This window comes from Triticum aestivum, chromosome 1D (genome assembly GCF_018294505.1).
Source record: "Triticum aestivum cultivar Chinese Spring chromosome 1D, IWGSC CS RefSeq v2.1, whole genome shotgun sequence".
NCBI classification, from domain to species: Eukaryota; Viridiplantae; Streptophyta; class Magnoliopsida; order Poales; family Poaceae; genus Triticum; species Triticum aestivum.
The window spans coordinates 164,493,342-164,506,161 of record NC_057796.1 but is presented as its reverse complement, the minus strand read 5'-3'; positions in this window follow the sequence as shown (position 1 = coordinate 164,506,161).

The following is a 12,820-nucleotide window of genomic DNA, read 5'->3' as shown; positions in this document are numbered from 1 at the left end:
CACAACTCCAAATGAGCTGAAACTTCATGTGGATTTTTTATGGAATATATAAGAATTATTGGAGTAAGTAACTACCAGAGGGGGCCCACCAGGTGGGCACAACCCACCTGGGCGCGCCAGGGAGCCTAGGCGCACCCTGGTGGGTAGTGCTCACCCAGGCCGACCTCCGTTGCCCATCTTCTGGTATATAGGTCATTTTGACCTAGAAAAAATAAAGAGAGGACTTTCGGGACGAAGCGCCACCGCCTCGAGGCGGAACTTGGGCAGGAGCACTTTTGCCCTCCGGCGGAGCGATTCCGCCGAGGGAACTTCCCTCCCGGAGGGGGAAATCATTGTCCTCATCATCACCAACAACTCTCCCATCTTGGGGAGGGCAATCTCCATCAATATCTTCAACAGCACCATCTCATCTCAAACCCTAGTTCATCTCTTGTGCTCAATCTTATTACCGGAACTATAGATTGGTGCTTGTGGGTGAATAGTTATATCTTGTAGTTGATTACTATATGGTTTATTTGGTGGAAGATTATATGTTCAGATCCAATATGCTTTTAATACTCCTCTGATCATGAGCATGTTTATCATTTGTGAGTAGTTACTTTTGTTCTTGAGGTCACGGGAGAAATAATGTTGCAAGTAATCATGTGAACTTGATATGTGTTCGATATTTTGATAGTATGTATGTTGTGATTCCCTTAGTGGTGTCATGTGAACGTCGACTACATGACACTTCACCATATTTGGGCCTAAGGGAATGCATTGTGGAGTAGCAATTAGATGATGGGTTGCGAGAGTGACAGAAGCTTAAACCCCAATTTATGCGCTATTCTGTAAGGGACCGATTGGATCAAAAAGTTTAATGCTATGGTTAGAATTTATTCTTAATACTTTTCTCGTAGTTGCGGATGCTTGCGGGAGGGTTAATCATAAGTAGGAGGTTTGTTCTAGTAAGAACAACACCTAAGCACCGGTCCACCCACATATCAAATTATCAAAGTAGCGAACACAAACCGAACCAACATGATGAAAGTGACTAGATGAAATTCCCGTGTACCCTCAAGAACGCTTTGCTTATCATAAGAGACCGTTTTGGCCTGTCCTTTGCCTCAAAAGGATTGGGCTACCTTGCTGCACTTTTGTTACTACTATTGTTACTTGCTCGTTACAAATTATCTTGCTATCAAACTACTCCACTACTTACAATTTCAGCACTTGCAGACACTACCTTACTGAAAACTACTTGTCATTTCCTTCTGCTGCTCGTTGGGTTCGACACTCTTACTTATCAAAAAGAGCTACAATTGATCCCCTATACTTGTGGGTCATCACTCGCCGTACTCTTGACAATCAATCTTATAAAGACCCTGAATTTGTCAAGGTTAAAATGGCGATTGGTCATATGAGGTCTGGCTTACGTGTTTTATATTTGCTTTGAACATTTTTTGAGGTTCATCTTTGCTGCCATGTTTGTACATGGTTGACAATTATTTAGGGCCATGTTGCCTTATGATTCATATATGAATCTATCTGAAGTTTTGTTAAACCGGCCTGGCTTTGGACTTGATGTCGCCAGTGTATGATGATTATTTGCTTAGTGTTCTGTGCTCTAAGCTTCGGGATGTCACCCTTGCTACATATGGCGTTGTAAGCCGGCAGTATGAATAAATTGAACAGGGCGTTGTGCTCTAAGACTTTGGGCTGTTACCCTTACTGAACATCACATGAAAAGCCAACAGTATGAACAAATATTAGAGGTATGATATTTATTTCGTTGTAATTATATGAGGTTTTTGATAAACCCGCCCTGGTTATGGACTATACAGTCACCAGTGGTTTTTTCTATGGGGTATTATGACCCGCCCTGGGGTAAACTGCCAGGGCACCTGTTATCTGCTTATCTGAAGGAAAAATGATAAGCATGGCCTACATAATTAATTATATTATAAACATAAGTGACAGATCTTCAAATGATGGATCGGCAGTGTTATCCAAATAAAACGTGCAGGATGGCACGAAAAATCATTGTTTTTAACTAGCCTATTACAAGGCATCTGACGGCCCAAAAGGATAAGTGTTTTTGAGACATAGCATCCAAGTGCTATGACTGGTAAACCGGCTCATGAATTAAGACTTCTAGTCTTGGCGGGTCGAAACCTCCGGGTCATCCTGCGCCGCTTCTTCTTCTTCTTCTTCTTCTCCTTCTCCTTGGTTACCCATTGGCTGGAAGTCAGGCGTAGCCCAGTTGATACCAGTCAAAGCTCTAAACACAACCTCATCATCTATAAGACTGGATGGATCAATGTCAGAAGCAAAGGTATGCTTACGAGTCGGTGGGATGAGATCCACTTCTTGATGAACCGGCGCTTTCACCTTCTTGTTCTTAGCATCATAAGCCTCCTGGTATTGGGATAAACCTGTTTCTTCGGCCAACTTACTTGCTAATGGACGCATTTCCCGTGCTATTTGTGTAAAACCATCAGCGCTGAAGGGAGACTTGTCTTCTTTCACACTAGGGCAGCCATTGGCTAAATCTTCTGGATCAAGATCTGCTTGCCATGCCTTTGCCCAGCTTAGGGCAGTCATGGCACCGGTTCTGGCGGCTGATCGCTTTAACTCTTCAATCCTTTGGCGGAGTAATGATAAGCTTCTCCAGTGTTTCCTTGATGAGGAAGGGCGGATGTTTCTTATGAATAGCAGCAGCGATTGACCGTTGAGTGCCAGTGTATAGTTGTTCTACCAGAGTATAGACAAATTTAAGCTTGATGCGCATGTATGAACCCAACTTGGCACTTTGGGAGCCTACATCAGTAAAATTATTGGTAGACCGACAGATGATTATGATATACTGTTGGTGCAAAGGAAAGTATTTTTTACTTACCGAAGATGGCCGTTGTCATGTTGTTGATTTGATGCTTTAAACCGGACAACTCATCAGTTACCGGTTTAAGGGCTGCTTCGGCGTCTTCCGCTCTTTTTAATAGAGCTACTTTCTCGGTCTCCCAGCCATATTTGTCAGTATTGAAGCTTTGTTTCAACTTCTCAATGTGTTCCAATGCAGTCTTCAGCTCTGACTTGGCTTTTGAAGCTCCCTTTGTGTTCCGTGGATCTAGCACATGTGTAATCGAATCTTGTTGGTTTGAGTGATTCTCTCGTGTTTTTCCTCGTGTTTCCCCTCGTGTTCTTCGTGTTCCTCTTCGGGATCCGCTCCTTTCGTGAAAAATCGGCCATCCAGGGTTCCACCCTACATCATCTTGGTATCATGACCCATTGATCACGATTTCAGAGCCTCCCCGTTGTGTTTTGTAGCCTGATTTTGTTGTTTTTGTCCCTAATTCGAAAATAGCCCCGCAAAAATAGCCCCAATTTTTTTTTGTGATTTGTTGGTGTGATGAAGTTTTGTTGGATTTGATCCGCGGATTTCGTGTGTTGCACGTAGACCTATCTTTCCCTCATCTTTTCCCCAATTTCCATCCACAAAATCTTCTGAATTTTTCCCCGGATTTAACCTCTCCACGCGGTGTTCTTCGAGTTCGTCCACGGATCCAGAGCCCCGACATCCGACCGGATAGCCCGGACATCCGGCGTCCAGCCCGGACATCCGGCCCCTGACAGCATCACTTCCATCCCCCACTCCATTTACCGCCTAACCTTCGACCGATTTTGTCCCGGTGCCCACATACACTTCCACATACCACCACCACTTCCGCATAGCACCACCATAGCTCTCCCGCTACCAACTCCAACAATTTTGCCCCATTTTGCTTTGAGAATTTGAGTTGTGGTTTCCGTGTCCTTTTGTGGTTAGACATCAACATCACCACCGCTCATCTTCGCCAAGGACTTCTACGAACAACTACATCACTTTGGTATCAACTTCACCTTGGTATCATCTTGGTATCGTGATATCATCTTACTTTCTAGCTATTTGCATTGATAACCATAGCCTTACTTTTGCGTCACTTACCCATCGAGACTAGCCTTTGAGTATTGCCGGCAATGTGACTTGTGCACATTAGTGATCATACTTCCATAGCATACATGCCATCATCGTGTCGCATATCTTGGTATCATCTCTTGTGTCACAAAGTTGTCATCGCATACACAATTGCTATCTTGGTTCGTGAAGAATTGCATGAGAAAAGAGCTCAAACAACAAAGATCCAAACAAGCTTTTAAGCAAAAGAGGAAAGATAAGCAAAGAGCTTATAAGCAAGAACCATAGCGTCATACTAAATTAAGATTGTCATACTCGATCATCTTGGATCATACCGTTGGCATACCATACATATAGCATATTTGGGGTAGAAGTCGTTCCATTTTTGCTTAGTAGGTTGTGCACTGATAACCCACAAGTATAGGGGATCGCAACAGTTTTCGATAAGTAAGAGTGTCGAACCCAACGAGGAGCTAAAGGTAGAACAAATATTCCCTCAAGCTCTATCGACCACCGATACAACTCTACGCACGCTTGACGTTCGCTTTACCTAGAACAAGTATGAAACTAGAAGTACTTTGTAGGTGTTTTCGGATAGGTTTGCAGGAAAGTAAAGAGCACGTAAATAAAAACTAGCGGCTGTTTAGATGAAGGGACAACTAAGTTAGTTTTAGTAGAGAGCTTGTTGTCACGAGAAAGTTATTTGTCCCTAGGCAATCGATAACTAGACCGGTAATCAGTATTGAAATTTTATTTGAGGGAGAGGCATAAGCTAACATACTCTCTCTACTTGGATCATATGCACTTATGATTGGAACTCTAGCAAGCATCCGCAACTACTAAAGATCATTAAGGTAAAACCCAACCATAGCATTAAAGTATCAAGTCCCCTTTATCCCATACGCAAACAACCTACTTACTCGGGTCTGTGCTTCTCTCACTCACGCCACCCACCATAAGCAAATCATGAACATATTGCAAACCATACAGCGGGGATCCCTCACACTTGCGTGACACAGAGAGCACCATAGGACAGCACCAATAATAAAACATGCAACTCAAACCAATCTTGATCATCAAATAACCCATAGGACAAAACGGATCTACTCAAACATCATAGGATAGCCATACATCATTGGGAAATAATATATAGTGTTGCGCACCATGTTTAAGTAGAGATTACAGCGGGTCAGAGAGAGGTTACACCGCTTCATAGAGGGGGAAGAGTTGGTGATGATGGCGGTGAAGTTGTTGGTGAGGATTGCGGTGATGATGATGGCCACGGCAGCGTTCCGGCGCCACCGGAAGAGAAGGGGAGAGGGGCCCCTTCGTCTTCTTATTCCTTGACCTCCTCCCTAGATGGGAGAAGGGTTTCCCCTCTGGTCCTTGGCCTCCATGGCGTGGGAGGGGCGAGAGCCCCTCCGAGATTGGATCTGTCTCTCTGTCTCTCTGCGTTCTCTCTCCTCCTGCCCTTTCACCGTTTCGTGTATATATGGAGATCCGTAACTCCGATTGGACTGAAATCTTCGCCGTGATTTTTTTCCAAAAATTAGCTTTTTCATGGCTTAATCCACTGATATAAATCGATAGTTTCATCAAAACAAGCAAACTATGCATCAAAAACAGAATCTGTCTAAAACAGAACAGTCTGTAGCAATCTGAACATTCACCATACTTCTCATACTTGAAAAATTCTTCCAAAATTAGGAAAAATAAAAAATTTGTATATAAAGACATTGCAAAAAGAATCATAATCATTTGACGTTCCAGTAAAAAATTAAAAATCGAGCACTACAGCCAAAGTTTCTGTCCTGCACCATACAAACCAACAAGCATTGCAAACATCCTAAAGGCAAACCTTGGCACATTTTTTTTATTCCTAAGCTTTATAAATGCACACAACAGAAATAAATGACTCTCTAAAACTTCCGGGTTGTCTCCCTGGCAGCGCTTTCTTTAAAGCCATTAAGCTAGGCATATAGTGCTCAAGTAGTGAATCCACCCGGATCCCAAGGTATATCAAAGCCAATTTTAATTAGCAATGATTTGGCATTTAGTAGTGAGAAAAAAACAACATATATCAAGCAATGACGAAGTCTAACTCTCTTCCTATGCATCAGCATGTCATAAAAGAACAATTCATGCACACACAGTAAAGGCCAATGCATAGTATAAACAGTTTCTTGCAATTTTATCGTGTTGGAAACATAGAGAGGTGGAGATATAATTCCTCTCTCATAATAACTACAAGTAGGAGCAGCAAGCACATGCATATTATATTCATCAAAATCATCATGTGCAACGGTAAAAGGCAACCCATCAATATAATCCTTCACAAAGGCAAACTTCTCCGATATAGTGTAGTCAGGAGAATTCAAAAAGATAATAGGACTATCATGCATGGATGCAATAGCAACAATTTCAAGTTTAACATAAGGAACTATAGCAAGTTCATCTCCATAAGCATAATTCATATTGGCATCCTGGCCACAAGCATAGCAAGCATCATCAAAAAGGGATATGTCAAGAGAATCAACGGGATCATAATAGTCATCATAGCAATCATCCTTCGGTAAGCACGAAGGGAAATTAAACAATGTATGAGTTGAAGAGTTACTCTCATTAGAAGGTGGGCACGGGTAGCTAATCCGCTCTTCCTCCTTTTGTTCTTCTCTCTCCTACTCATCTTTTTCAACCAATGAGCTCATAGTTTCATCAATTTCTTCTTCCATAGATTCCTGCAAAATATTAGTCTCTTCTTGGACAACGGGGTAATCCTCAATATATGGTTCAACATAGGCATTAGAAGCATAATTATCGTAGCAATATTTAAGTATGGCAAAATTTTCAGATTTGTAAAGAGTAGCATCATACGTTTCAATCAAAGAAGCAATTTCATCAGCACCCTTAAAAGCAACAAATTCTTCAATTTGTTGAATATCATAGTAATTATAAACACCTTTAGCATAAGAAGATACGATTCCATTATCACTAAATAAACATTGGTAGGGAAGGTGTTTCTTAGGGTCTTCAGAACAATAAGTAACATCATATATTTCACATAAATTCCAAGGATAGCATTGCAAACGATGAATTTGACCCAATAGAATGTTCCCTTTTTCAGATATTCGGTGTCGCACATAACAAGCATGCTCATCTAAAGATTTGCCCTCAACTAAGCTAGTTGGGGTTTCAGCACGAGCACATAGGGATCGAAGATGATCCATGTAATAAGCTTCAGGAGTGTGATAGATTTTTAGTGGTTCTTCAACAATTGGTTCAGTAGGTACAACTAATTTTTTTGGTATTTTGCATTTCCTACCCATAACTAAAGATAGAAAACAACTAAGAACAGCAAATAAAAATTACTTAGTGATAAAGCAAACAAGCACACATGAGAATATTCACCCCACGCTATTGCTCCCCGGCAACGGCGCCAGAAAAAAGGTCTTGGTAACCCACAAGTATAGGGGATCGCAACAGTTTTCGATAAGTAAGAGTGTCGAACCCAACGAGGAGCTAAAGGTAGAACAAATATTCCCTCAAGTTCTATCGACCACCGATACAACTCTACGCACGCTTGACGTTCGCTTTACCTAGAACAAGTATGAAACTAGAAGTACTTTGTAGGTGTTTTCGGATAGGTTTGCAAGAAAGTAAAGAGCACGTAAATAAAAACTAGGGGCTGTTTAGATGAAGAAACAACTAAGTTAATTTTAGTAGAGAGCTTGTTGTCACGAGAAAGTTATTTGTCCCTAGGCAATCGATAACTAGACCGGTAATCAGTATTGAAATTTTATTTGAGGGAGAGGCATAAGCTAACATACTTTCTCTACTTGGATCATATGCTCTTATGATTGCAAATCTAGCAAGCATCCGCAACTACTAAAGATCATTAAGGTAAAACCCAACCATAGCATTAAAGTATCAAGTCCCCTTTATCCCATACGCAAACAACCTACTTACTCGGGTCTGTGCTTCTCTCACTCACGCCACCCACCATAAGCAAATCATGAACATATTGCAAACCCTACAGCGGGGATCCCTCACGCTTGCGCGACACGGAGAGCACCATAGGACAGCACCAATAATAAAACATGCAACTCAAACCAATCTTGATCATCAAATAACCCATAGGACAAAACGGATCTACTCAAACATCATAGGATAGCCATACATCATTGGGAAATAATATATAGCGTTGAGCACCATGATTAAGTAGAGATTATAGCGGGTAAGAGAGAGGTTACACCGCTGCATACAGGGGGGAAGAGTTGGTGATGATGGCGGTGAAGTTGTTGGTGAAGATTGCGGTGATGCTGATGGCCACGGCAGCGTTCCGGCGCCACCGGAAGAGAAGGGGAGAGGGGCCCCTTCGTCTTCTTCTTCCTTGACCTCCTCCCTAGATGGGAGAAGGGTTTCCCCTCTGGTCCTTGGCCTCCATGGCGTGGGAGGGGCGAGAGCCCCTCCGAGATTGGATCTGTCTCTCTGTCTCTCTGCGTTCTCTCTCCTCCTGCCCTTTCACCGTTTCGTGTATATATGGAGATCCGTAACTCCGATTGGACTGAAATCTTCGCCGTGATTTTTTCCAAAAATTAGCTTTCTTGCGGCTGAAGAAGGGCATCAACCGCCTTACGCAACGCCCACGAGGGTCAGGGGCGTGCCTAGGGGGGTGGGACGCGCCCCCTGCCTCGTGCCTCCCTCGGGCACCGTCTCGTGTGGATTTTTCTTCTGGAATTCTCCAAATATTCCAAAAATATTCTCCGTCCATTTTTATCCCGTTTGGATTCTGTTTGATATGGATATTCTGCGAAACATAAAACATGCAACAAACAGGAACTGGCACTGGGCATTGGGTCAATATGTTAGTCCCAAAAATAGTATAAAAAGTTGCCAAAAGTATATGAAAGTTGAATAATATTGGCATGGAACAATCAAAAATTATAGATACGACGGAGACGTATCATGCACAAGTTCGTATCCGCCTATTGTGCGATCGTGCTAGCGTCTCTCTAGTGTTGTGCAACAAGAGAATTTTTGTGGATTCCACATTTTTGGCTCACCCTTGTTTGCACGACCCCACTTATCTATTTGCGTGTGTGTTTCCGTGTACCTTATCTTGCTATTGGTCTACTTGTCGCATTTGCAAATTTGTGAATCTTTTCCAACATTATTGAAGCTCGCTAACAATTGCATAAAATTTTGTGCCACCATCCTAACCAAGCTCCACCATAAGCTTTTACTTGTGTAGGTGTGAGAAACTGACAAGAATTGGTACCAATTGTGCCATTTCCTTGTTACACATTGGAGTGATCTTTGACCCATCTTCAACATCGGTCAAGGTAAATTTGGTATTGGTTCTTATTTTTCTCGCACTCACATATCTTTGTTTGGAATGATGGATAGACCAAGTACTTCTACCAACCCACTCTTCTTGGAGGAAGATGACGACATGTCATCCTACATCACCAAGAGCCACCTCTTTGGTGCACAACGAGCTTTGCATCAAGAACAACAAGCAATGAGCGACCGCATCGACAACCTCGCCACCGACTTGCGACTCTCCGAGCAACGTACAAGAGACTAATTTGACAACAAGCTCAACGAACACAAGCACGAGAATGACGCAAGAATTGACGAGATTCGTGCCTTGTTGATCAACCGCTCTTCTACCACTTCGTCCTACTCAAGAAGGAGCCGCTCGAGTCGACACTCCAACGACACTATCTCCGGCTCAAGTACCCCGACATCGAACACTCTTCGTCGTGCCGCGCGTCAAGATCATCAAGGAAACCGCAATCCTCTACACGACACCGACTCTCAAGAGCATCGACACCGTCAAGGCCAAGCTGCATTCGCGCAAGCACAAGAACGACAATACCAACAACAACAAGAACAAGAGGAGCATGCGCGACAACATCAAGATGTACAAGACACCGAGGCACAACGGCACGCCCAAGAACTACGTGAAGCTCAAGCACTTGAGGCGTAATAAGCCCTCCGAGATTCAAGTAGAGCCGTAGCCACGCGCAACCGGCAAGCTCGTGAACAAGAAGAAGCACTTTGCGATGAAGTTCACGAAAGTATTTATCAATCACGTGTGCATCGTCAAGTTCCACAAGTTCCTCGTCAAGATCGACAAGCTCCTCCTCTAGCGAGACAAGAACATCAAGTCCATCGAGAGCATGAAGACAATGGACCTCCTCCTAGACAAGAGCAACATGAGGTCGACAACCCTCCTCGCCAAGAGCAACATGAGATTGCCAATCCTCACCGACATGGGCGTCACCATCCCCGACCCCAACACAATGAAGAACAACGCTATGGCAAGCTAAAGTTCACCATGCCCAAGTTCACCGGAAGCAATGACCCCGAAGAGTACATATCATGGGCATTGAAGGTCGACAAAATCTTCCGCTTGCACAACTACGAAGAAGAGAAGAAGATCGCGATGGCATCCCTTGAATTCCAAGACTACGTCCTCATTTGGTGGGAACAAGTCATTGAGCACCGAGAGGCCAAAGGTGAACCACCAATCACTACTTGGGCGCAAATGAAGGATGTCATGAGAGCACGATTCGTGCCAAACTTCTAAAACCGCGACCTCTTCAAGAAAGTCCAACTCCTCAAGCAAGGAACCAAGAGCGTTGAAGAGTACTACAAGGAAATGGAAATTGCCATGATACGAGCCAATGTCACGGAAGATGATGAGCAAACTATGGCACGTTTCTTGAATGGACTCAATCATCCTATCAAGAAGATCGCCGACTTCCAACCATACTCGAACCTCATGGAGTTAGTGCATCAAGCTACCAAAGCGGAACGTCAAGTGCAAGATGACTTCAAATATGCCAAGTTCTCATCCAAGTCATATGGCTTCTCCAACTCTCAAGCGTCAACGACTCCAACAACTTCTACCTCAACCAAGCCATCTACAAGCAACAGCGACAAGTCGAGCTACAAGAAAACTTCGACAACTTCAAGTCGTCCTCCTACTACAAGCAACTCCAAGCCGAGAGCTTCGTCATCTACAACCCCAACCGATGAGACCGTCAAGACAAGTTCCTTCAAATGCTTCACATGCGGCGGCCGAGGCCACAAGTCCTATGAGTGCACCAACAAGCGCACCATGATCCTCAACGACGACGGAACATATGACTCCATGAGTGAAGAGGAGATGGAAGCCATTGAGCAGGTGGCCATGCACCGGCAAGTGAATGAAGATGAAGATCAAGTCTTTTGTGACGAAGATTCAAGTTCCGCTCTTGTTGTCTCCAAGGTCTTGACTCTTCAACATCAACAAGATGAGGACCAAAGATGCCATATCTTCCACACCAAGGCTGGCATAAATGGAAGGTCCGTCAAGGTCATCATCGATGGAGGGAGTTGCCATAACTTAGCGAGTGAAGAACTATGCTCCAAGCTCCAATTGGTCAAGATGAAGCACCCGCACCCTTACAAAGTTCAATGGCTAAGCAACAACGGCACCATTCAAGTCAACCATAGAGTGCAAGTCTCTTTCAAGATCGGAGCTTACGAAGACACTTTGGAGTGTGATGTCCTTCCGATGACCGTTTGCCACCTCCTTCTCTGACGGCCATGGCAATTTGACTGAGGTGTCATCCACAATGGACGTACAAATCACTATAGCTTCAAGATGAAAGGGAAGGAGTTTGTGCTACGACCGATGTCTCCAAGCCAAGTGCTAGCCGACAAGCAAGCCACCCATCGTGTAGAGCCTAGTGAGAGAGTGCACCACCATAAAGAAAGTGAGCGCCACAAGCCAAAATTGAGCGACTCTTCGCCAAGAGAGAAAAACCTAGTCCTATTTGCCACAAAACGTGAGGTGAGAGAAGTGTGTGAGAACCCATCGAGTGTCATCCACTATGTCCTACTATGCAAAGATGAGGTGACAAGGACTAACACTTCTAATCCGCTTCCTCTAGTGTTTTCCAACTTGTTGCAGGAATTTGAGGATGTCTTTCCCGATGAGCTACCTCCCGGTCTTCCGCCTCTACGTGGCATTGAGCACCGAATCGACCTTATCCCCAGTGCACCTCTTCCTAACAAGGCTCCATACCGCGTCAACCCCGAAGAAACTAAGGAGATCCAACGGCAAGTACAACAACTCATCGACAACAGCCATGTACGTGAAAGCTTAAGCCCTTGTGCCGTTCCGGTTATACTTGTGTCTAAACCAGATGGTACTTTTCGCATGTGCTCCGATTGCCGACCCATCAATGCTATCACCGTTAGATATAGGCATCCCATTCCACACCTTGATGATATGCTTAATGAACTTAGCGGTGCCACTATTTTTTCAAAAATTGATCTTAAAAGTGGTTATTATCAAATCCGCATACAAGAAGGTGATGAATGGAAAACCGCTTTCAAAACAAAAATTTGGTTTGTATGAATGGTTAGTCATGCCTATGGGTTTATCGGAAGCACCCGGTACTTTCATGAGACTCATGCACTTTATCTTTCGACCCTACATTGGTGTCTTTGTTGTGGTCTACTTTGATGATATTCTTGTGTTTAGCAAATCTCTCAAAGAACATGTTACACATCTTAGAACCGTGCTCCAAACCCTTCGGAAAGAGCGCCTTTTTGCTAATATGAAGAAGTGCACTTTTGGTGTTGATAAGCTTGTTTTCTTGGGTTTCGTTGTGTCTTCTAAGGGTGTTCATGTTGATGAATCTAAGATCAATGCTATTCAAACTTGGCCACAACCAACCAACTTGCATCAAGTGCGTAGTTTTCTTGGCCTCGCCGGTTTCTATCGTCGTTTTGTGAAGGTTTTAGCACCATTGCTTCACCTTTACATGCTTTGAGCAAGAAGAATGCACCCTTTGTTTGGGGACCATCGCAAGATAGCGCATTCAA